This window comes from Lissotriton helveticus, chromosome 3_1, assembly GCF_964261635.1.
Source record: "Lissotriton helveticus chromosome 3_1, aLisHel1.1, whole genome shotgun sequence".
Classification (NCBI taxonomy): Eukaryota; Metazoa; Chordata; class Amphibia; order Caudata; family Salamandridae; genus Lissotriton; species Lissotriton helveticus.
In genome coordinates this window covers 1,219,596,391-1,219,617,481 of record NC_136061.1, presented here as the reverse complement: position 1 = coordinate 1,219,617,481, position 21,091 = coordinate 1,219,596,391, and the positions used below count along the sequence as shown (strand labels likewise).

The window sequence follows — 21,091 nt, the reverse complement described above, 5'->3', positions numbered from 1 at the left end:
TTTGTCCATCAAAAGTGGTCACCAATAGATGAACTGCTGGATAAATTGTTGCATATTTGTGGACCCACCTAATACCTATCTATTTAGCAGGGATAATTTGGAAGGGTTGGATTAGGTCCTCTTGCACCACCGACTGTCTACACCAAGACTCTAGCACGGCGGTAGCCACTTTTGATTGACTGTAGACTTACAAAGAAGCCTGGGCCCATTTCTTGTGTGAAAAATATGGAGCTTGGAGTGACATTTACCTCCCTTGGCTCTTCTTCACCTTTCTTGTTCCTACAGAAGTGAGCGATATGTCCCCACTCCCCACACTTAAAGCATTGTGGTCCATTGTTGGTGGGTTTACGGATTTACTGGTATGTGTTTTTTTATGCCTGTGGGGCTTTGATAAGTCTTTTTCTCATGTCAACCTTGACCGTAAACATGGGGGAACTTTACCCCTTTTTTGTTCTGCCTGATAAAACCACAGTTGGGCCACGGAAAAATATAGCTGCCATTTCCACAGACTGTTCAATAGTCAAGCCTGAATGCTGTTGGGGTCACTTTTGAGTCTGTACTGATAGCACCCGTAAGAATTGGTCCAAATAGATCTCATCCATAATTTCCGCCCTGCTGTTCTCCTGAGGTCTCAGCCACTCATCAGTGGCACTTTATAACTTGAAGAACCAAGTCTTTGGGGTATGCACAGAGGCTCCTCTTTCTTTCTCAAAACCAATCGGGACACCTCTTCATCCTAACCCAACCTATCAAGAATGATCTTCTTAATCTCCTCATATGGGGTGTCACCATTGGCATTCGCAGTCTGGTGGGCAGCTTGAGCTTCATCAGTTAGAAGAGGGGCTGAAAAGAATTGCCATATGTCCATGGGCTATGTACTGGCCAAGGCAGCCCTTTCAAAGTTCAACAAAAAAGGAGTTTTAGTAACGAGAGGGTCGGCCCCAAAGGTATTGTATTGTAATTTTTTTTTTACAAACTGCTTATAACCCTTGACGGGGCATTAACACATTTTATTCAGCGAGTAGCACGCTACAGTGGAACCCAAAAAGGATTATTAGTGAATTAGTATACTGAAATATGAAATTAATTTTAGTGGTGGGTATGTTAGTCTGTTCTTTGGATTAAGAATGATTGTGGAGGGATAGAAGAGGAAAGGTTTTACATTTAAATAGAATTTGCTACTCCTGATGAGGTGTTGAAGCGCTTTTCAGTGAGCCGGAAAAGGATTAGTGGTGAATTAGTCTAGGGAAGTATGAAACGAATTTGATTGATGGACATGTTGGTCTATTATTTGGATTTAAAAGGGTAGTGGAGGGATGGGAGAGAGAATAGTTTGCATTTATATAGCACTTGCTCCCCTGATGAGGTGTTGTAGCACCTTTCGGGAAGTAGCACACTACTCTGGACCCCAAAAGGAATTAGTGGTGAATCAGGGTAGGGAAATATGAAATTAATTTGATTTGAGAGGTGGACATGTTAGTCTGGTATTTGGATTGTAAAAAGAATAGTGGAGGGAGAGAAGAAGGAAGCGTTAAGCATGTTTTTTTCTTTTTGAGTTCACAGTGTAGGAGGGGGTTTGGGATGAGTAAAGGGGAGATGGGGGGAAGTCAGTGGGAAGGGTTTAGAAAGGCTTGAATGGGAGATCTGAATAGTGAAAGAGGTATGAGATAATGCAAGGCGGGGTAGAGGAGGGAAGAGTCTAGAAAGTGCTATTTTGGGGATCATAGTAGTGGTATGGGGCTTGGGATGGATGGGAGAGTGGAGGTAGAGGACATATTGAGAGAGGTATAGGGTGAGAAATAGGGTAGTGCATTGGAAAGAGTAGTAGAATGAGGTATGAGATGAGTCAGAGAGTTGAGGTAGAGGTTATATAGAGAGTGGTATGGGGTGAGAAAAAGGTATAGCTCCTCTAACCATGGCGAGGCCTGAAGTTAACTGTCCTTGATCCTTTACCATTTTGCTGAAATTGTCAGCCTGAGTCTGTATTAAATCAAGGAAAACCTCCCGGTCAGCTTTCGACGAAGACATCTGGCATTCCATCGCCCATTCTAACTTCTTCTGTCCTCGTATGTGTTGCTGTATTTGATTGTCCATTTTGTGTCGGTAGACTACATTTTCCACATTCTCCACCTTGTGTCACTTGGCATGCGAGGTATGACACAATAGCAACTTATGTGTTTGATATCATTTTATTTCTATGATTGATTTGCCAAGGGATTAGATATTTTGGATGTTCCATTCTTCTTTCTCATTTTCCTCTTCCACTTTCCTCTGAGGTCATTGACCCACAGGCCCCCTTGACAGAAGGAGAAAAACACAGATAAGTTCTGCACTCTCTTACCATCTGTGCTTTTTATGGGTAATGATTTGCGGCCCAATCACTGAATGGATTATGACTTCAGCTGAGTGCGGTTAGTTAATAGTTCTCATTTTTTTACTCTATGGGCCCAGATAGGTCCCCGTTGCTCTCAGGCTCATATTTCCAACTAAAATACAAACCAAACAAAGGATAATCAAGCTTTCCCTCCTCTCTGTGAGGATTCCAAGGTATAAACTAGATCTTGGCTATTGGTGCTCTTTAGTGGTGGCCCTGAGAGTACTCCACAGTATAGGAGTTCCCTTTTGTCAGCCACTAAGTAGTTTGTGCTCGCTGGGTGAATACAGGACCTTTCTCCCGCTAATGTAGTCCCCAGCCCACTCCACCCATCACCCCTTCCCATTCCCCCTGGTGAAACCAATAGTGGTTACAAACCTGTGTTAGCTGCGCACCTCCAAGAGTGTGGTTGGGCGAAGCGTCCTGCCGGCGGCCCCTGCCAGTGGCAGCCGCTCTCATCCTCCTGGCTTCCGCTACTCTGCAGGCATGGTTGTCTCATTACTTTTTAGAGGTATCCTGGCACTTCAGGGTCATCAGCAGGGCTCTCATCTCTTCAGACGTGCTCCTCCATCTGATTCATGCATCCAATCTCAGCCGATTACTCCCATTCTTTCTGTATCCGCCCCTGAATATGTCAGCTCTTCCCCTTATGTCTGAATCCGGTGCCTAACCTTTGTCTGTCCTTGATGACATTGTCCTGTTTGAAGGTCTGCAATTTAAAAACTGTCTTTTGTCTTTGAGCTCCAGTTACGGCGTGGAATGTAGACTGCAGAGGAGAATCAGGTAATTCAAAAGCCATTTTATAAGAACGTTGGCAGAAGAGACATATGACATTTATTTTCATTGTTTTTTCTTTTTTTCTTTCAGTGGCTGAATTGCATGCTAATCATGTGTTTTAAATAGCTACATTTTTTATCTTTTAATTGTTGTTGAGGGAATCTGTTAAAAAGGGAGAGTTGTGTGGTATTTTTGACTTATTTCCTTGGTGGAAAAGGTTGCCATTTTCACCAATTGAGAACTTTCCACCACGGAGGCAGAGTTTTGTTTTAGACACGCCCTAGTGGTTGGAGGTTGCTCAACGTCAGAGGAATCTTTGGGCATAAAAACAGGGCCATGAAGTGGACACCCAGTGGCTGAATTGCCTCATAACTGCATGTTTTAAATAGCTACATTTAAAATATTTTAATTGTTGAACAAATCTGTTAAATAGCAAGAGTTGGGTGGTATTTTTTCCTTTATTTCCTTGGCGGGAGCAGTTGCATTTTCACCACTTGAGAACTATTCACCACAGAGGAGCCATTTTGTTTTAGATATGTTCTTGTGGTTGAAGCTTGATCTATATCAGATACATTTTTGGGCATATAAACAAGGTCATGCTGCCGATGCAGTGCGGCTGAACTGCCTGGTAATCGCATGCTTTAAGTAGTGATAGTTGAAATCTTTTGACTGTTGTTGAGGGAGTCTGTATGGTATTTTTAACTTTATTTCCTTGGTGGGAATGATTGCCATTTTCACTAATGAGAACTTTCCACCACACAGATGCCAATTTGTTTTAGATGTGTTCTAGTTGTTGGAGCTTGCTCAATGTCATAGCAATCTTTGGGCTGAAAAATGGGGCAAAACTGTGAATGTGCGCAGTGAGTGTGCCACTGGCACACAATGCAATCCCCTCTGTGCCCATCTGTACCCGGATTGCGTTCAGTGCTAGCCATGCTGCAAGTGGGATTTAAATGAACCTCCCTGTTCAGATATTTTCCAAGGAAGAACTGATTTAATTACAAATTAAAACGTGTAATCCTCCAGCCAAATTTCATTCAAATTTTGGTGATAGCCATATGCATATGTGTCCAGCCTGTTCACTGTTGGCAGCTACAACCCTATCATCATGTGTCACCTAAATCTACAGTTAATGCCAACACCTTGACAAATAGTGTATTTAACTATGTTCCTTAATGGATATTTATTTTTCCGGGTGTCCCAACAAATGAAGATCCCTCCCTAAGCACACCTTAGATATCTATACCTTACCTCTTGAAGATAAATGTGATTTACAACAATGTTGAGCTATCCATTCTATGTAATCCAACACCTAAAGGGGGAGGGTAAAGTAAGAGGTGGAATTGCGGCGGCTTATCAATCTAATTTTTACTGTTCTACTTCAAAAATTAGTGGAATTGGAAATACTGCCTGGTGGAATTTTCAATTAAATTGGCACCATCTTTCTTTCTATTGGGTGCTGTAATCTAAAGACCTCCAGATTGCCATATTGATTCCCTACAACAGCTTGCTGATGTTATTGGACATTTGACTCTTCGCTATTCTAACTTCACGGTATTAGGTGACTTTAACTTGCATATAAATGATCCAAAATGTACTGCAACCAATACATTTAAGGCAGTATTAGAAGGTACTCATCTAGAAGTATAGTGATGGCCCCGCGTGTTAGTCTGGTCACACCTTGGATCTTATTTTCTCTAACCTTCCCAATTTAAAAAAAAATGTTTGCTCTGTCTATCTTTTGGTGCCTATTTCTTTCATTATTCTGATGAATCAAAGATGTAAGGAAGTGACACAAAATCTTTCAAGAGCCTTGCACAAAACCTCAGAGCCTCGTCTGGCTGAGGGCCTTCCATCTTTTTCCCCTAAATCTTATGGACTATCCCGATATCAATACTTACAACTTCAATAACTGGCTATCTAAGGCCTTGGACTGTACTGTCCCAAAAAAAGTCTATATCTCAAGAACATCTAAACCTTCTGTTGCCTAGTTCTCAGCCTCCCCAAAAGAGGAAAAAACCTTTGGTAAATTACTAATGGGAAAATGGAGAAAATCATATGACGGTGATGTGAAAATTATCTATAAAAGTTCCTTAAAGATATTCTGCAAATCTATGGTTAAGCCACATACGAAAAATATACCGGCTCAAATTTCAACTGCTTCTAATATGTCTGTTATTTTATTTTTTATTATCGGTTCTTTTATGTCTCCTAGGCCTAGATGTATCAAGCCTTTTGCGAATCGCAAATGGTCTTTTTGCATGTTTTGGCATGCATCAAAAATTCGCAAATTAAGGAATCTCAAAAATGTGCGATTCCTTATTTTGCCATAGCATTTAAGGAATCGCATCTGCCCCCTAATGTCTTAAATAATAAAATCACTATATCAACCAAATTTTGTGACAATCCTTCTGACTTCTTCATGCCTCGACCCCTCAACCTAGACATTTGTAATCAGCTTTTACATCCATATCGCTTGAAGATTCGGCCAAAGATCTTGCAATGTGCAAATCAGGATCCCCTCTTCACCAATAAACCCCTCACATCTTAAATCCTGCATCCACCTCTTAATCCTATATTGAATAGTACCATGACCAGTTCTCTGGAGGGAGTCTGCTATGGTTTCCAGGAGATGGGAGCAGGCCCTTAAGCTTCCATTACTAAAGAATCCAAAAGCTTATCCAAAGACTTGAAGAAATTGTATACCAATCTCAATTTTGCCAGCTGCTTCTAAGATGCTGGAGAAAATACTTAACAAACAACTACTCAATTTTTTGGAATGCAACCATCTTTTGCGTAACTTTCAATCCAGGTTTCATTTGGTGGTTTAGTACCAAATCTACGCTGTTGGAAGACAAAGAATGTATTAAAGACAATCTTCGCCAGAACTGCTTGGCTATGGTGTTTTTTTTACTCGACCTGTTATCTGCATTTGGTATGGTCTCTTATCCAATTTTCCTAAACAGGCTTAGGCATATTGGAATCCAAGGACGTGCTTTGGCTTGGTTGAACTCTTTCCTAGAAGATAAGACTTAGGAGGTTTACCTTCAGCCATTTACATCTACCACAACATCTCTTTGTTATGGAGTCCCAAAGACTCCGTATTGAGTCATACTCTCTTTAATATATACTTGGAGCCCTTGGCTAGCCTTATTGAATCTTGGGGCTTAAGAATGATCTTGTATGCTGATTACACTCAAATCTTCCTGTCTTTCAGGAGAATAACGAGAAGACAGTGACTATATTTGTCTTAAATTCATTTCTGAAAAAATGTATATTCATTTTTTTGGGTATAAAGTGCTCTCCAGATCCCAGCAGATGGTGAGCAGCTGAGCTTGGCTCTTCGTCCACTCCCACCTCTACAGTAGGAAATTTGGGTATAACATTTTATACTAATCTTTTGTTTCACCTCAACTTTCTTCTCTTTACTGTGCCAAACTCAAATCTTTTAAAAGAATGTTGCATTTAGTCCCAGAATACACTTGAAAGACCATTGTTCGTACTATATTTACTTCGAGAATCAATTATGCTAATAGCTTGTACTTGAGCCTTCCGGCTTATTTGATTCAACATCTCCAGATTCAACAAAATGCAGCCCCTCAGCTTATTCTAAACATTTCTCAGGATTAGGACCCTTAGATTGAACAACTTTAAGTATGTTAACGTCCGCAAGGTAAGTAAAGTTAGAAGAAGGCCAAAACCTTTGCTTATCTTACATCCAAACTCGGGAACTCTCTTCCACTTACTTTACATTTGGCCCGCTCTGAATCTCTCTGAATCCACCTTTAAAAAGAATCTAAGGACCTTTCTTTTTATCTAATCTTGATGTTTGGATTTTTCCACTCTGTAATTTACCGGAATATAAGCTTGCCGCTAGCGCCAGGATACTTCTTCGAAAGAAGTTGTGCACTCTACATATTGAATTATTATTATCATTATTATTATTATTATTATTGGTATTATTTTGATTATTATTATATTATATTTATTTGTGCTTGTGGCGGATTGTAGTCGATTGTTGTTTTTTTTTTTTATTTCAATTTTTCATTTTTTGCCTGCCTCCCCCTGCCTGTCAAAGAGTCTCCACAGGCACTGGTAGGGTACCAGCAATTATTTAATGTACTTTTTTGATTTGCGCTTCTCTCCCCCTGTCTCCCATAGAGTCTCCATGAGTCCTGCTGGGGCAGCAGCAGTTGTATACTGCATTTATTATACATTTTCCCTGCACCCCCTTCCTCCTAAAGTGGCCCCACGGCTCTTAAGGGACACAAACTAACCTTTTCTGTGCAATGTTTTCATGCAAAAAAAGTGTATGCATTTATTGGGTACACTATTATCAAGCATTTGGGATGATGAGAAAGATAACTAGTCATGTGTTACATTGGCCAAATTCTTCTGATTGCCCACATGTCACTGACCTTTTCTATTGCTTTTGTTGTAAGTACCGCAGAAGGCATCATAAACAATACTGATACAGAGAGAAGCCAGCAAAAGAAAGCAGCTGACAATGACACCATAGTCCTCCATTTCTAAGTACTTCTGTTCCAAGTGCTAAGTGCTAACTGTTAGTGCCAAGAAGATAGCCCCAAGGAAAGAAGGCCAATGTAGAGGAGAAGAAGCTGTATGCCCCCCTGGCAAATAGCCATCTTCTTTTTCAGAAAACATGACATTCCTACTGCACACCCCCTGGTTAGAAAGACGCTGAGATGATCACTCCTGCAACAGCAGCAAGGGTCATGTCTCTCACTGCTGCAGTGACAAGGCGAGAGTAGAGATTCTGACTGAATTATTTTAGCCCGCGCCAGCCGGCACATGTAAACACGGTAGGGCGGGGCGAGGTTAGGGGGCGTGAGTTGACAGATGACAGAATGGGTATAATTGAATAAATAAATAAATAACACCTATTCCATCATCTCTCGGCTTCCCCCTGTCGCGCTTTACCCCACCCAAATGTGCTCACCTCTGCCGGCCACCATTGGTCCCTGCCACTTACCAAATAATCACAGGAAAGATGAAAACAGGAGCCACAGTCAGCAGCAAGAGATGTTCTGGAAGTAGGAGCAGAACAAAATGTTGATTTTCTTGCTGAGCAAGATGTTGTTGTTAATGTTAGAGAATTTGTACACAGGGCTGCCCCAGCAACAAGGCGTCCCAGAGGTAGACTCTCGCTAAACAGCTGCAGAAAAAGGCCAACAGAGGGTTGGAGGAGCATTAAACAGAGAACAACTGAGACTTCAGGGACTTCCTAAATGACCAATGGTTCTGAATGATTCTAATGGATAAGGGAAGTGTGTTCCAAAGGGCAGGTGCTTTGGCACGGAACGCTTGCCCATCTGCACTTATACTTTTAACACGTGGAAATCAGGCCATAGAAAGGTTGACTGGGTGCAGGGCCTGTTGGGGTAGATATGGAAGAAGCATAGTGGACAGAATGGCAGGGGGCTTGGGAAACTAGGATCTTATGGGCCATGCACAGGACCTTAAAGTGGATATGCTTGTCAACAGGGAGCCAGTTAAATCTTCCGATGAGACTAGAGACCTAGCAGAACTTTGGAAGAGAGAATAACACCCTTGCTGCATTCTTTTTGGGCCAGACGGAGTCTTCTAATCACTGTTTCATTAGACCCTATAGGATATTGCAATAGTCTAACCTAGAGAGAATGGCTGAATGAATAATAACCTGCCGAGTGTGGGAATCAAAGAGTTCAAGAATAGGTTTGAGCACATATAGAAGCCCAAAACACGTGCCTACCACCAATTTAACCTGAGCTTCGAAAGTGAAAGCATTGTCCACCCAGACGTCTAGATTTTTTTAAAACAGATTTGGGCTGCGGGCAGTTGGGGGGGTTGCAAAGAAAGGGGCACCAATGGTAATCTCAGTGGTGGATATCTTTTCCTAGAAGAATGATTTCAGATTTTCTTGAATTCAGTTTCAGGCAATTGGCTGCCACTCACTCTGCAGCAGCCAACATACCCCTCTGGCATGTAACCAAATCCAAAGTGGGATTATTGGAGAGGGAGAGCATGAGCTGGGTATCATCAGCATAGGACACCAGTGTGAAACCCAGGGCTTTCACAACCTGAGCCAACAGTTGAATATAAATGTTAAACAGAGTGGGGCTCAGCAAGGAGCCCTGGGGCAGCATGCAACAGAGCATGTGAAAGGGAACTATGCAGAGGGGAAACAACCTGGAACGAAGGATCAGAGAAGGAGGACCACCAGGCAAATGCAGCCCCACCTATACCAATCTCCCGTAAGCACTGAAGCAAGATATCATGAAATATAATGCGGCGCTTAAGTCACGCAGGACACGAGCAGAGGATCTGCCTTCCTCTAAAGCATGGCGTAGATGCTCAGTGACTGCAAGGAGAGCTGACTCAGTGCTATGTAATTGTCTAAAACGGTTCTGTGAAATATTCAGAATTCGGTTTTCCTCCTAAAAATTTGTTACGATCGCATTGTTATGTATCTCTGTAACTGTGGCAAGAAATGGCAATAATAAAATTGGACACATGTTTCTTGGTTTGGAAGCATCCAGAGCTGTTTTTTTCAGAAGGGGAATGACTTTGGCATGTCTCCAAGAAGCTGGTAGAGGTATCGATGCCAAGGAAAGATTGATCAGCTCAAGACAAAGTGGAAGAAGACAGTCCTTAATTTAAGAAACAAATCTGGCTTAAGAGGATCAGCTGTTGAACCCGATTTGACTTTGTTCCAAAGAATCTGTAGCTCTTCAAAGGATAGCACAGGAAGAAAGATGGAGGCGACTGAAGGAACCTCTGAACTAAAATCAGTTGTATCAAGGGTGAAGTTGGAGTAAATGTGTTACACCTTACTAATAAAATATGTTGCCAGCTCCTCACATTGGTCATTAGAAGCTACACTGGATTACCAAGCAGATTCAGATATCATAAGACCATTAAGAAGGGAGAAGATGACTTTTGCAGGGTTACTACTATTCTTTATTTCATTTTCAAAGCACCCGGCCCCAGATTTCTGAATCAGTTTTTGGTATGCCTTAATGGCTGCTCTGTACTACATTTTTGTAGAAGGGTTGTAAGAACTTCTCCAGGAGCGTTCAAGAACCTTGCAGTTCTTCCTGGCCAAAATCAAGGTTTAAATAAACCAAGGTCTGGCCTGCTTTTTCCTGTAACAGATCTGTCTGACAGGGATGCACATGTCTAGGGCATAAGTAAGCCAGTCATGCAAGATACTATTTGCTGCCTCAACATTAGAGGCCAACTATGGGTGCTGCATTTGAAGAAGATCTAAAAATGTGTAGGGATCAAGCTTGTTCCAAAGGCATTTAAGAATCGGGGCTGGGTGGAAAGACTGCTTGAGGCCTTCTAAGCAAATGCACATAGGAATCAAAAAATGGCCCATCCAAGTCATGGTGAGGGGGTAAGAACATTTAACAGATGAAGACCAGAAAAGAAAGGGTCGAGGAGGTGCCCAGCTGAATGTGTGACACCAGAGACTTGTTGCTCCAGCTGGCAAGCTGTGAGAACATCTACAAAAATTAGCGATATCACAATCTTGGCTAGCATCCAAATGGATATTAATATCACCCACAATATTAAAATTGGCTGACTTAATGGTCAATGAGAACCAGATTGGTTAGTGTCTCCCTAAAAGATTTGGACGGGCCTGGAGGGTGATAAATTAGTAGCGCAGAAAAAAAAATTACTATTCAAAGCCATTATAAAGAGAGCACTCGCACAATCAGGAATATTCCTGTGTGTAATGTTGCAAGTGTAAGACTATTTATAAATCACTGCAATGCCCCCACCTCTACCACTAACTCTGTTAAAGTTCTTCAGATGGTAGCCTGAAGGAAGAGCAAGAACTGGTTCTGCCATGTAGTCCTGGGTTAACCAGGTCTCCGTTAAAAACACAACATCTGGGTTATAATCCTGAATCAGATTAAACACATCAGACCGTTCTTCCCCCATAAGCTTCATGATCTCCAGCAAGGTACAGGAAAGTACTCTTCTTTCTTCTCCACTTCCACTTCTGATGATCTGGTCATGTATTGGACACCAGCAGAGTCTGAGAGACTGGTGAAAAACAAGCTTCCTCAAAACCTTGAAACTGAGGAAGATGGTGATGAAGATGACTAACCAGTGATAATTAGTGTGGAGAGTGGCACAGAGGTGGTACAGATTACCTCTACTCAACCTGCTCAGATTCATATGGTTCCACCAACACTGCTCACTCCCATATTTTGAAGATCTCAGAAACCTGCAGCCACCATAATAGCAGCACGCCATACTGAAAGGCAAACAACAACACAGCCAGCTAGTTTTAAGTCTAGTTCTTCAGTCTTTGGCATAATAAAAAAGCTCACCTCCTCAGGTTAGGACTTCTTTACAGTTAGCCAGCATGAGGATAACATTGCAATATACTCTCTTTGCCACAAGAAAGTTTGTAGCGTTAAGCATGATGGGCACCACAGTACCGAAGGTTCAGTTGAAAACACAACACAAAGTCATGTGGGAAGAGCACCTTAAAACATAGCTGCTTGGGAATAGAGAGAGAACCAGCAGTTGAAGCTATAGAAGAAGATAGTTAGGAGGAATAACAGCAGAATGTCGGCAGTAGCACCATGCAAACACCACTATAAGCCTCCTTCATAGTATAAAATCCTCCACCACAACCAGCTCGGCATGGCATAAGGCACAGTGAGATACAGCACCTTCCACTCCAAAGTGCCCAGACAGCCTACCTACTGCTGGTATCCATAGGTCGCTTGTGGCAGTAGTACCACAAGAAAAACTGACCACTATTAAGTCTGTTTATCAATTAGTCGCTGCACCACCAGAACCATGAAAAATCCAGTTTCTACATCAGGAAGCTGGCGAGAATGTTAGCGACTGACCTCCCTTTTTATTGTTTGAAAGAATTTGGCTCCCTGGAATTTGTGGAGGCCCTATTCCCAAAATAGAAGGTTCCCAGCTGGAGCTATTTTGCTAGAGTGGCTGTGCCTGTACTGCATAATGTAGTGATGCAATTGGTTGGCAATTCTATAAAGCAGACTGTTGTTCAGTCCATTCAACTCACGACGGACATGTGAACCAGTTGTCAAGCAACAGATTATATGTGCATCACTGCACACCAGATCTCCTTTGAGGGAGCCAGGCAAAGGCTTGCTGCTGATGTCACAGTGAATAGTGCTTTTCAGGGCATTCAGCAGCATGCAACAATTATAATGTTCTCCATGGAGAAATCACATGCAGCTACCAACATCTTAGAAGAGTTAATGCTAAGGTCTATGAATGACTTGTACCCAGAGGTCTTTCAACTGGATTTGTTGCCACTGATAATGGTGGTAGTAATATAGTAAAATATAGTGAAAGTCATGACTAATACTGGATATTTAAGAGTCCTGTGTTAAGCGCATTGCAGCAACCTAATTGCGTAAGACTTTCTAAAAAATGAAGAGGTAGTCAGTATCATACTGGTCAGCTGCCAAAGAATATGCACTCATTTCAATCATTCATTCATTCAAAGCACAGAAAGAGATGAGGATCCTTCATTGTGTGAATAAGCTACTTGTAAAAATTTGATTTGATTTGATTTTAAAACTTATAAAGCGCAACGAATGCCGGGAGGCGTCTTGGCGCTAACACTAAAAAAATCGATGTCAGAGCAGAGGCAGGTGCATTAGATGTCTGTTTGAAAGAGCCAGGTTTTTAGAGATTTCCTGAACATGATGATGTTCGGACCATTTTTGATCGTGATGGGTAGGCTGTTCCAGAGTTTAGTCACTCTGACCAAGAAACACCTGCCACCCCAGTGAACCTGTTTAAATCTGGGTGCTTGCAGCAGCTTCTGATGAACCAATCTAAGATTCCTAGAAGGAGCATAGTACTTTATTCTGGAGGTCAGATAGAGGGGACCTCTACCATGAAGTGCATTAAATGTGATGCAAAGTGCCTTGAAAGCTATTCTTTTCCGGACAGGTAGCCAGTGGAGTGCCACCAGTCGCTGGGCCACTTATTCATGCCTAGGAATGTTCAGGATTAATCTGGCGGCCTCATTCTGCAGACGTTGGAGCTTGCTCAAATATTGATTTTGAATCCCAAGATACAGGGCATTGCCATAATCCAACTTGGATATTGCAAGGGCAATTACCACTGTTTTCAGGGTCGCAGAGGGAATAAAAGCTCGGATCTTTCTGATCAGCTTAAGAATGGCCCAGAACCTTGCTGTAAGGACATCGATCTGACTGTCAAAGGTTAACCGATCATCAAAAATCACCCTGAGATTTCTGACTTTAGAGACCGGTAGGGGACACTCACCCAGCTCAGTAGGCCACCATTTAGGCGACCAGCCCAGAGGATTAGTTCCCAAAAGTAAAACCTCTGTTTTGCTGCCGTTTAATTTCAAACAGTTGGATTGCATCCAGCTATTCACCTGTGCCATGCATGTATTAAAGCGATCTGCCACCTCGCTTTCATTGTTGGTAATAGACACCACAATTTGTGTGTTGTCAGCATAGCTGATTACTGAAAAACCATACTGTCTGATCAGAGCAGCTAAAGGGGCCACATATACATTGAAGAGCGTAGGGCTCAAGAAGGAGCCCTGAGGCACTCCACAATGCAGATTAAACATTTGTGAGCTGGTATCTCCTACTTCTACCCTAAAAGATTGTTCAGCATGATAGGATAGAAGGAGCCTTAGTGACAGGCTGTGAACACCCAGTCCAGATAGTCTCGAGATTAGGATATTATGATTGACGGTATCGAAGGCCGCCGATAAGTATAACAATATCAAGGCTGCCTTCCCGCCTCCATCTAGAGATTGCCTAAGCTCTTCACTAGCTGTGACTAGGGCCGATTCAGTCCCATGTCCTTCTCTAAATCCGTAAAAGCCATTGTACAGTACGTTCCAACAAGTTGGAACTCAATCTACTACATGGTGGAATACCTGTTTGAGGAGTACAATTCTATCGACAATTATGTCATTCAAATTAGAGGGAATGCAACTGCAAAGCCATGACAACAGAGGTGGGAAAATTGGGGCCACTGGGGAACCTGATACAAAAGTTACTTCCTTTTGAAATTGTGACATTGGATATCTTCAATGAAGACAGTACCATGAGCCAAGCAATCCCTCTGCAGGACAGGTTCAAAATAGTGGTACAAACGTTCACCAGTGTCAATGAAGAAGCAGCTTCTTTTGTGAATAGCTTAATCCTTGGCTTGAACACCAATCAAAGGCTGCAAAAAGTGACTGTTTCCACCAAAGACTACATCTTTGCCATGATACTGAATTCACAATACAAAAAAAAACTGACCACTTTTAATTCATTTTTCTAAAATGAATGTTTTACTTCACAAGAAGAATGACTGTGAATTTGAGGCTGGGGCAGAAGTTCTGAAGTGCAGCCTTCAATATGCTCATAGGGCAGTGCTGTTGGCTCATAGTCTTTGCAGCATCAGCCAGCACCATCGCCAACTAATCCAAAACCCGCAGCAACAACCATTCAAAGCTCTAAGCCAACCTCTGCAATAGGTTGGTTTCATTGAACAGGACTTAGGTCAAGTGCAGAGTTGAAAGCACAACAAGTGGCTAGAATTATGACAATTTAGAAGATGGTCTAAGACTATCTGGATGACAATACAGATGTATATCTGCTTAAAGAGCCATTGCTCTATTGGTATGGCAAGGGGCCACACTGACTAGAGATCAGCAGGCTTCCATTAAGTATCTTGCATGGCTGGTAGCCAGTGTTTCTTCAGAGCATGTATTCAGTGCAGCTGTCACAGTCAGAAGTACCAGTTTTTTGCCTGAGAATGTGAAGAGACTATGATGAATAAAATTAACAAACCCTTCATGGCAGAGGATTATAGTGCTTATGAAACAACCAAGGACATCTAGGCCTACTGGTCTGAAATCTCAAGTTCGATCAGTGATTATCCTCCGAATGACTCCCTTGAGTCTGATGACAAATTCTACTTTCCAGACTAATGCAACAGAATTAAGATATAGAAGAACTGCTTTAAAAAACAAAGAAGAAAAAAAATACATCTAATTTATTTTTGCTATGCGACTTATACCGCCTATTGTAAATAATAAACAAAAATAGAGTGGACTATTGTGCACTGCACAGATAGTCAAAGAAGGAGGACACAGCAATTATTTAACTCGGGCTGGATGATTGGTAAGAGCCGAGAAAGACCAGCTCAACTTTCTGTTCAACCATTGACTTTAAAATGAGCAAATGGTGACAGTCTGCTGCAATAGAAAGTCTAAGTTTCCAAAAAAGAAGTGTAAGAACAATATATCTCCCATCCAGATCCTTTGTTTCTTTGCATTTGGGATATATGTTTTTATTTTCATTTAGTTAACGTGATCTCTAAGTTCCTCTGAGATAAGTTAGTTTATTTACCAAGACTAAACTATTTTACATTTTTGTCAACACTACAGGTCCATCTCTATCGATCAAATAAGTCTTAAAGTACAGTTGACAACAACCACAAGAAGGACCATTGCCTAATATCTGCTTTGATGGGAAACAAGATGACTCGAAGCTGCCTACTGCTGTTGCCTTGAGGAGTGCGTTGAATAGGAAAATGTAGATTAGTGGCTGAAATGGCAAACTCTAATTAAGCGATTGCCACTTTGTATTAAGAATACCATCAAGAAATTGTAAATTCCATAAAATAACCATTTGTAATTTCTTTTTTTTATAACAACTTTTATTGAGTTTTAACAGCCACAAGGTGGCTAACAAGAGTAGGCACATGTAGAATATTCAGCATTGCATATACAAAATACAACCAGCGGATCAGGGCATATACATAAATACAAATTTGCGATTGCTCCACAGGAATCCACTAAAATACAATTGGAAGAAGTTTGTGCGATTTGCGCACCTGCCTCTGTAGAGTGCTTTGTGTATCAAAAGGTTGGTTAGCAAATTACTGATTCATAGTGGACCACATTTCTATGTACCTCATTGATATGCATAAGTTAAGTCGCAAATTGAGACCCTCTAAAAAAAATGTAAGTCGCAGACATGATGGCCTGTTGGGGCCGGCAGACCACCATGTGTGTGATTTCTTTTAAATACAGCTTTAAATGGTGCTGGGTCTAATGAACTACCTTTATGCTCCAATTTAGCATTGACCACTCAAGAGGCTCATGATAGGACTTGTCTCATTCCTGTCTCTGACCTTCCATTATGCCCACAGGCTGTGCTCTACTTACCTCCCACAGCAGTTTCCTAAGTCATAATTGTAAAAGGTGTTTCTATTATTAACTCAACCAGGGCAGAAGAATGGTGTTCACTAGTTATCTCAGAGAGTCAGATTAGCGCAAGTTTTATATAATGAAATTGTGATGGTGAGAAGAGTAAAGTGGGTAGGTAGTTCTAAGAAATCTTCCACTAGAGATTGTATTAGCCAATTACTTGTTTGCAAGGTGATCTACTACCCAATTGTACAATTTCCCACCAACTTTTTGATTTGAAGCAGTACCCTTGGGTTTTCTCTTTTGAGAATCTAGAGACCCCTCCACCTAAAGGGTTAACAAACCAACCACTGGGGTTCGAGGTGGTGAGCCCTGCTAATAGATTTTCTCCTTTAGAATCCTTGGGTGACATTGAATGAACCCCCAATAATGAGATCAATCGATTATACAATCAATGAGGATGCACGTACGGATGTTACTTACATCAAGCTATAGGGAATAGGTCTTATTTGGCCATAAACACAGGCACATCTTCAAACAAGTTAATCAGTGGTGTCACTGTTGTATCATGAATTAGGGCAGCTGATGATAGCTGATGAAGCATCTATTATAGATTGGCTGATACATATAGCACCTGCACAGTTTTTTTGTATCTAGAAAATGTGGTCCACAAAACCAAATTTTATAGAAGGTTTTGTCTTGCTGGCCAATCTGGCCACCCCATTGGCAGCAGGGAGGGAAAAGGGTGGTCTGGCTGTTTTAGTTTCCAATCTAGGTTCTGCGAGAATTTCCAAGTTTAATACAGCTTCCTCCTTTTACTGATTTGTTCTACTGGTGCAGGACGAATCCCCTGATACTCTGTTTATACATGTTCTAACAATGCATTTTGCAAAACCGGAACTGAGGTGGTTTTAGTGCTGAAAAATATCTAGACATGTTTTTAAGTCATGTAACAAAGGCTCAGTTTTTAATTTGAGCTGGAGTCCTAAATATCACTGTTGGACTTGGCCCTTTTTGACTAAAGTTCCCTAAACATTTTGCCTTCCCCTAGACCTTTTTTCTGACATGGTGTTGCCAACTTAGATGCTTTGGGCACTTTCCCACTGCTGATCAGTGTCAGAGTGCATGTGCTACCTGTATAAAGTGTAATGGTAATTGGTTGTCCATGATTGGTATGTTTGTCCTACTAGTAAAGTCCCTAGTAAAGTACACTATGTGTGCCAGGGCTGGTAATGCAAATGCTACTAGTGGGCCTGCAGCACTAATTGTGACACCTACACACATAGCCTTACAGAGAGAACTCAGTCCTGCCACTGCAATGCCTGCGTGCAGTTTCCCTAAACTGCCATGTTTTCCTGACAAGTGCACCCACTTGCCAGGCCTTATCCTTCCCTTTGTATGCACATCAGACACCCCTATGGTAGGTCCAGGGTAACCCCTGGAAAGGGTGCAGTGCATGTGAAAGGTAGGACATGTACGGAGGTGTGTACCATGTTCTGACGGTGAATTAATCTCCATTTTGTTTTCACTGTTGTAAGGCCATCTTGCCCATAGGACAGAATGGGGGAGGCTGTGTAATATGTTTCCAGCCTATCTTCCCATAGGCTTAAGATGGAGAGGTGACGTTTAGTATATCTGAATTCACAATGTAATAACACATCTTTTTGTGAAGGTGGATTTTGCATTGTGTGTTTAGAAACCACTCTTTTAGAAGTGGCTGGGTTTTTGTGTTTTAACATTTCTGTGTGTCTCTACCTGGTTGTGGATTGACTGTCTGGATTTGAATGTGTCAGGCTCTGTGGAATGTCTTGACCCAGGGGAGGAGGTGAGACAGCAACAGCTGACCTGCATCTGGATTGTAAAGGGGAGGAGTAGCCCCTAGAGGTGAAGAGGCCAGGGCTGCCGCCATAAAATAATGTCTCCATCTCCTGCTGAGTGATTAAGGATCCAGACCCCCACTATCAAAGGAAGAAGGTATCACTGGCAGGGTGAGACCCAGACCTGGCTTTTACAGGGGTCAGTGCCCCCTGAGCACAAAGACTTCAAAGACATTTAGGGGTATAACTATGAGAGCTGAAACCCCTGTTGTTTGGATTTGCTCAAGACTGAAAAGGATTGAAACCACTTTGTGGTCAAGAGAAACCTCTGCCAAGGAAGAACCAGCTGAAGAGACTGAAGGAAAGGTCTTACCCTTGCTGTGTGTTCTGGGGCTGGCCTGCAGTTTTCTGATTTAACCAAGGAGAGGCTAAAGTGACTTTGCTGTATGCTGTGCCCTCCGCTTGAAAGGACTTTGCTGTGTACCTTGTCCTGAAGTAACTGAACCCCAAGGGCTTGAAAAGAGCTGGCTCCCTGTTGTGGAAACTCAGGAACACAAAGTTTCCAGGGGAGTCTCAGCAACGCTGTGTGTGTATGCTTTTTGCTGCCTGAGACCCTTGTAAGAATTGCCCTGTGATCGTGGGCACCTGGATTCCAAGCGAGTCTCAGCGACGCTGTGTGCGTGTGCTCTTTGCAGCATGAGCCCTTCGTGAGGATTGTCGTGTGATCAAGTGCACCAGGTGTCCAAGCGACGCTGTGTGCATGTGTGTTGGACCTGGCCCTTTTGGCAGGTTCACCCCGAAACTTTTTGCTTTTTCCTAGCCTGTTTCTGTGACCTCGTGTTGGTGATTTTAGGCCTCTGCGCACTTTTTCACTGTGGTACAGTGTAAAGTGCGTGAGCTCTCTGTGTATGTGTGGTGAGTGACCTGCCCTCCCATAGGAATGAATGGGGAATATGTATGCCCATGGTAGTTCCTGATGTGTGGGGAGTGCAGGGTCGAGTTTGATATGTACGAACTTGTGAGATTGAATGCTGCGTAATGATATATGCGGCTTAATTGTGTCTAGTGGAGAAGTGCCACTTCTAGAAGTTGGCATATGGGTGTAATTTGTGCCTGGCGTGTGATTGGCTGGTGAGCCTGGCCAAGAGTGTCTGGGCCTGCTTGTGGATTGACTGTCTGGTTTGAGGGTGACAGGGGCTGGAGAGCCCCCAGGAGGTTGTCTGAGTCAGGCTGTGGATGAAAGGTTGCATCTGCTGCCAGGGAAGTGGGAGGAGATAGCACCTAGGAGTGAATAGGGCTGTGCCTGCCTGCCACAATGCTGGCTCAACCTCCTGCTGGGCGACTGTCGCCTCTGCCCCTCACACTGAAAAAAGTTCCCTATAACCAGTTCTAGCTGGTGCTCACACTGCCTGCACCCTTTAGACAAAGGATTTTATAGTATAAAAAGGGGCTGTGTCCCCTTCCAAAATGTTCTTGTTTCTGACTTGAATCTGCCAGGGGCGTGCTGCTGCTTGGGCCCAGGGGAATCCCTGGGCCCTGCCCAGCCCCTGGACACCTGATGGACTTTCCTGGATGCCTGGAGGACTTCTGGGGGACTTTGCTTTGCCTGGGATCCTTTGGACCTTCTTCCTATCCCCTGAAGGACTTTGCTGGCCATTAGCGCTTGGGAGCGCTGATTTATGGCCTTTCTAGCGCTTTGGAGCGCTTTATTTCCCCCTAGCGCTGAGGAGCGCTTTAATTGTGGTATCTTTGCCTATGCGCCTGGAAGCGCTTCATTTGCCACTTGCAGCGCTTGGGGGCGCTTTTGTTGGTGGCCCAATCGAGTGCCCACCTCGATTTATTATTTTAGAGAAGCCGGTGCCCACCCGGCATTTGCGTCCAATTCACCGCCGCTGCCCGGGGCTTGAAGTCGCCAGAGGAATCCCCACCGGAGCTGCGGAAGAACCGAAGGTGCCGCGCTGTCATTGGCGGGCTGCGGGAGGCTCGTTCTGTATACCCCGCTCTGATTGGGCTGCTGTTGGGGGCTCGCCCCGTGAGGCCGCGCTGGGATTGGCCCAGCCGGGAGCAGTGCCGTGTCAGAGGGGGCTCGTCTGAGAGACGCGCTGGGATTGGCCTAGCGGTGGTGAAAGCCCCGCGTGATGGAGGAAGAATGATGGCGGCGGTCGACAGGGCTCCCGTGAGCTGAGGGAGCCCTGCCGCGAGAGGAGAGGAAGCTGCGAGTGAAGCGGAGCCCCCCCGACCAGCCCGGTGAGTGTCGAAGGGCTGGGGTTAGGCGGGGAGCTCCGCGGGTGGCAGTGCCAATCAAGGCAGTGTTCGAGCGGCCCCGTGGCAGCGGGCTGCTCCTCCGCAATGCGGTTGAGAGCCCCGAGAGGCTCAAAGAGCACATTATTGATTTAAGAGCCTGCGAGGCTCAGAGGGGCCTTACTTGTCTTTGAGCCTAGTGAAAGGCTCCGGGGGCATTTTTGCTAATTCGAGCCCCCCCTACGAGGGACTCCCACGAGGCCCCAGAGTTATGTGTCGAGCCTAGAGAGGCTCAGGGGGCCATTTTTGTTTGGTTAAAGCCCAGAGAGGCTCCGCAGTGCCACAGTTGATTTACGAGCCCAGCGAGGCTCGAGGTGCCATTGTTTGCAGAGCCTGAGGGCTCCATGGGCCATAATTGTTTAAGAGCCTGTGTGGCTCCAACGTTTGGGGCACGTGATATGCCCAGAGCCTGTGTGGCTCCAGCAGTGGGCGTAGTTTGCGCCTAAGGGTCAGTGAGGGCCCTGTCGCAGTTTTTGATGATTCCCAGCTGCCCAGCAATTAGTGGGCAGCTGCACCATTTAGGTCTTGGGATGTTCTCAGGTGCCCAGCAAGTAGTGGGCACCTGCACCGTTTAGGCCCCTGACTTTTGGACTACAGGGCGTCCTAGCCCCAACAAGGCCAGTT

At 43.6% G+C, this 21,091-nt stretch overlaps 1 long non-coding RNA gene across 1 annotated transcript in view; it reads left to right on the top strand.

Annotated features, from left to right (window-relative positions):
- The window catches only part of LOC144824912 (uncharacterized), a 97,819-nt gene extending 82,086 nt beyond the window's left edge, over positions 1–15,733 (top strand). Inside the window, exons 3-4 of the long non-coding RNA XR_013609175.1 lie at positions 3,116–3,157; positions 15,585–15,733. This is a non-coding gene — a long non-coding RNA (uncharacterized LOC144824912). The remainder of the gene's footprint in view (positions 1–3,115; positions 3,158–15,584) is intronic.
- The last annotated feature ends 5,358 nt before the right edge of the window (positions 15,734–21,091 follow it).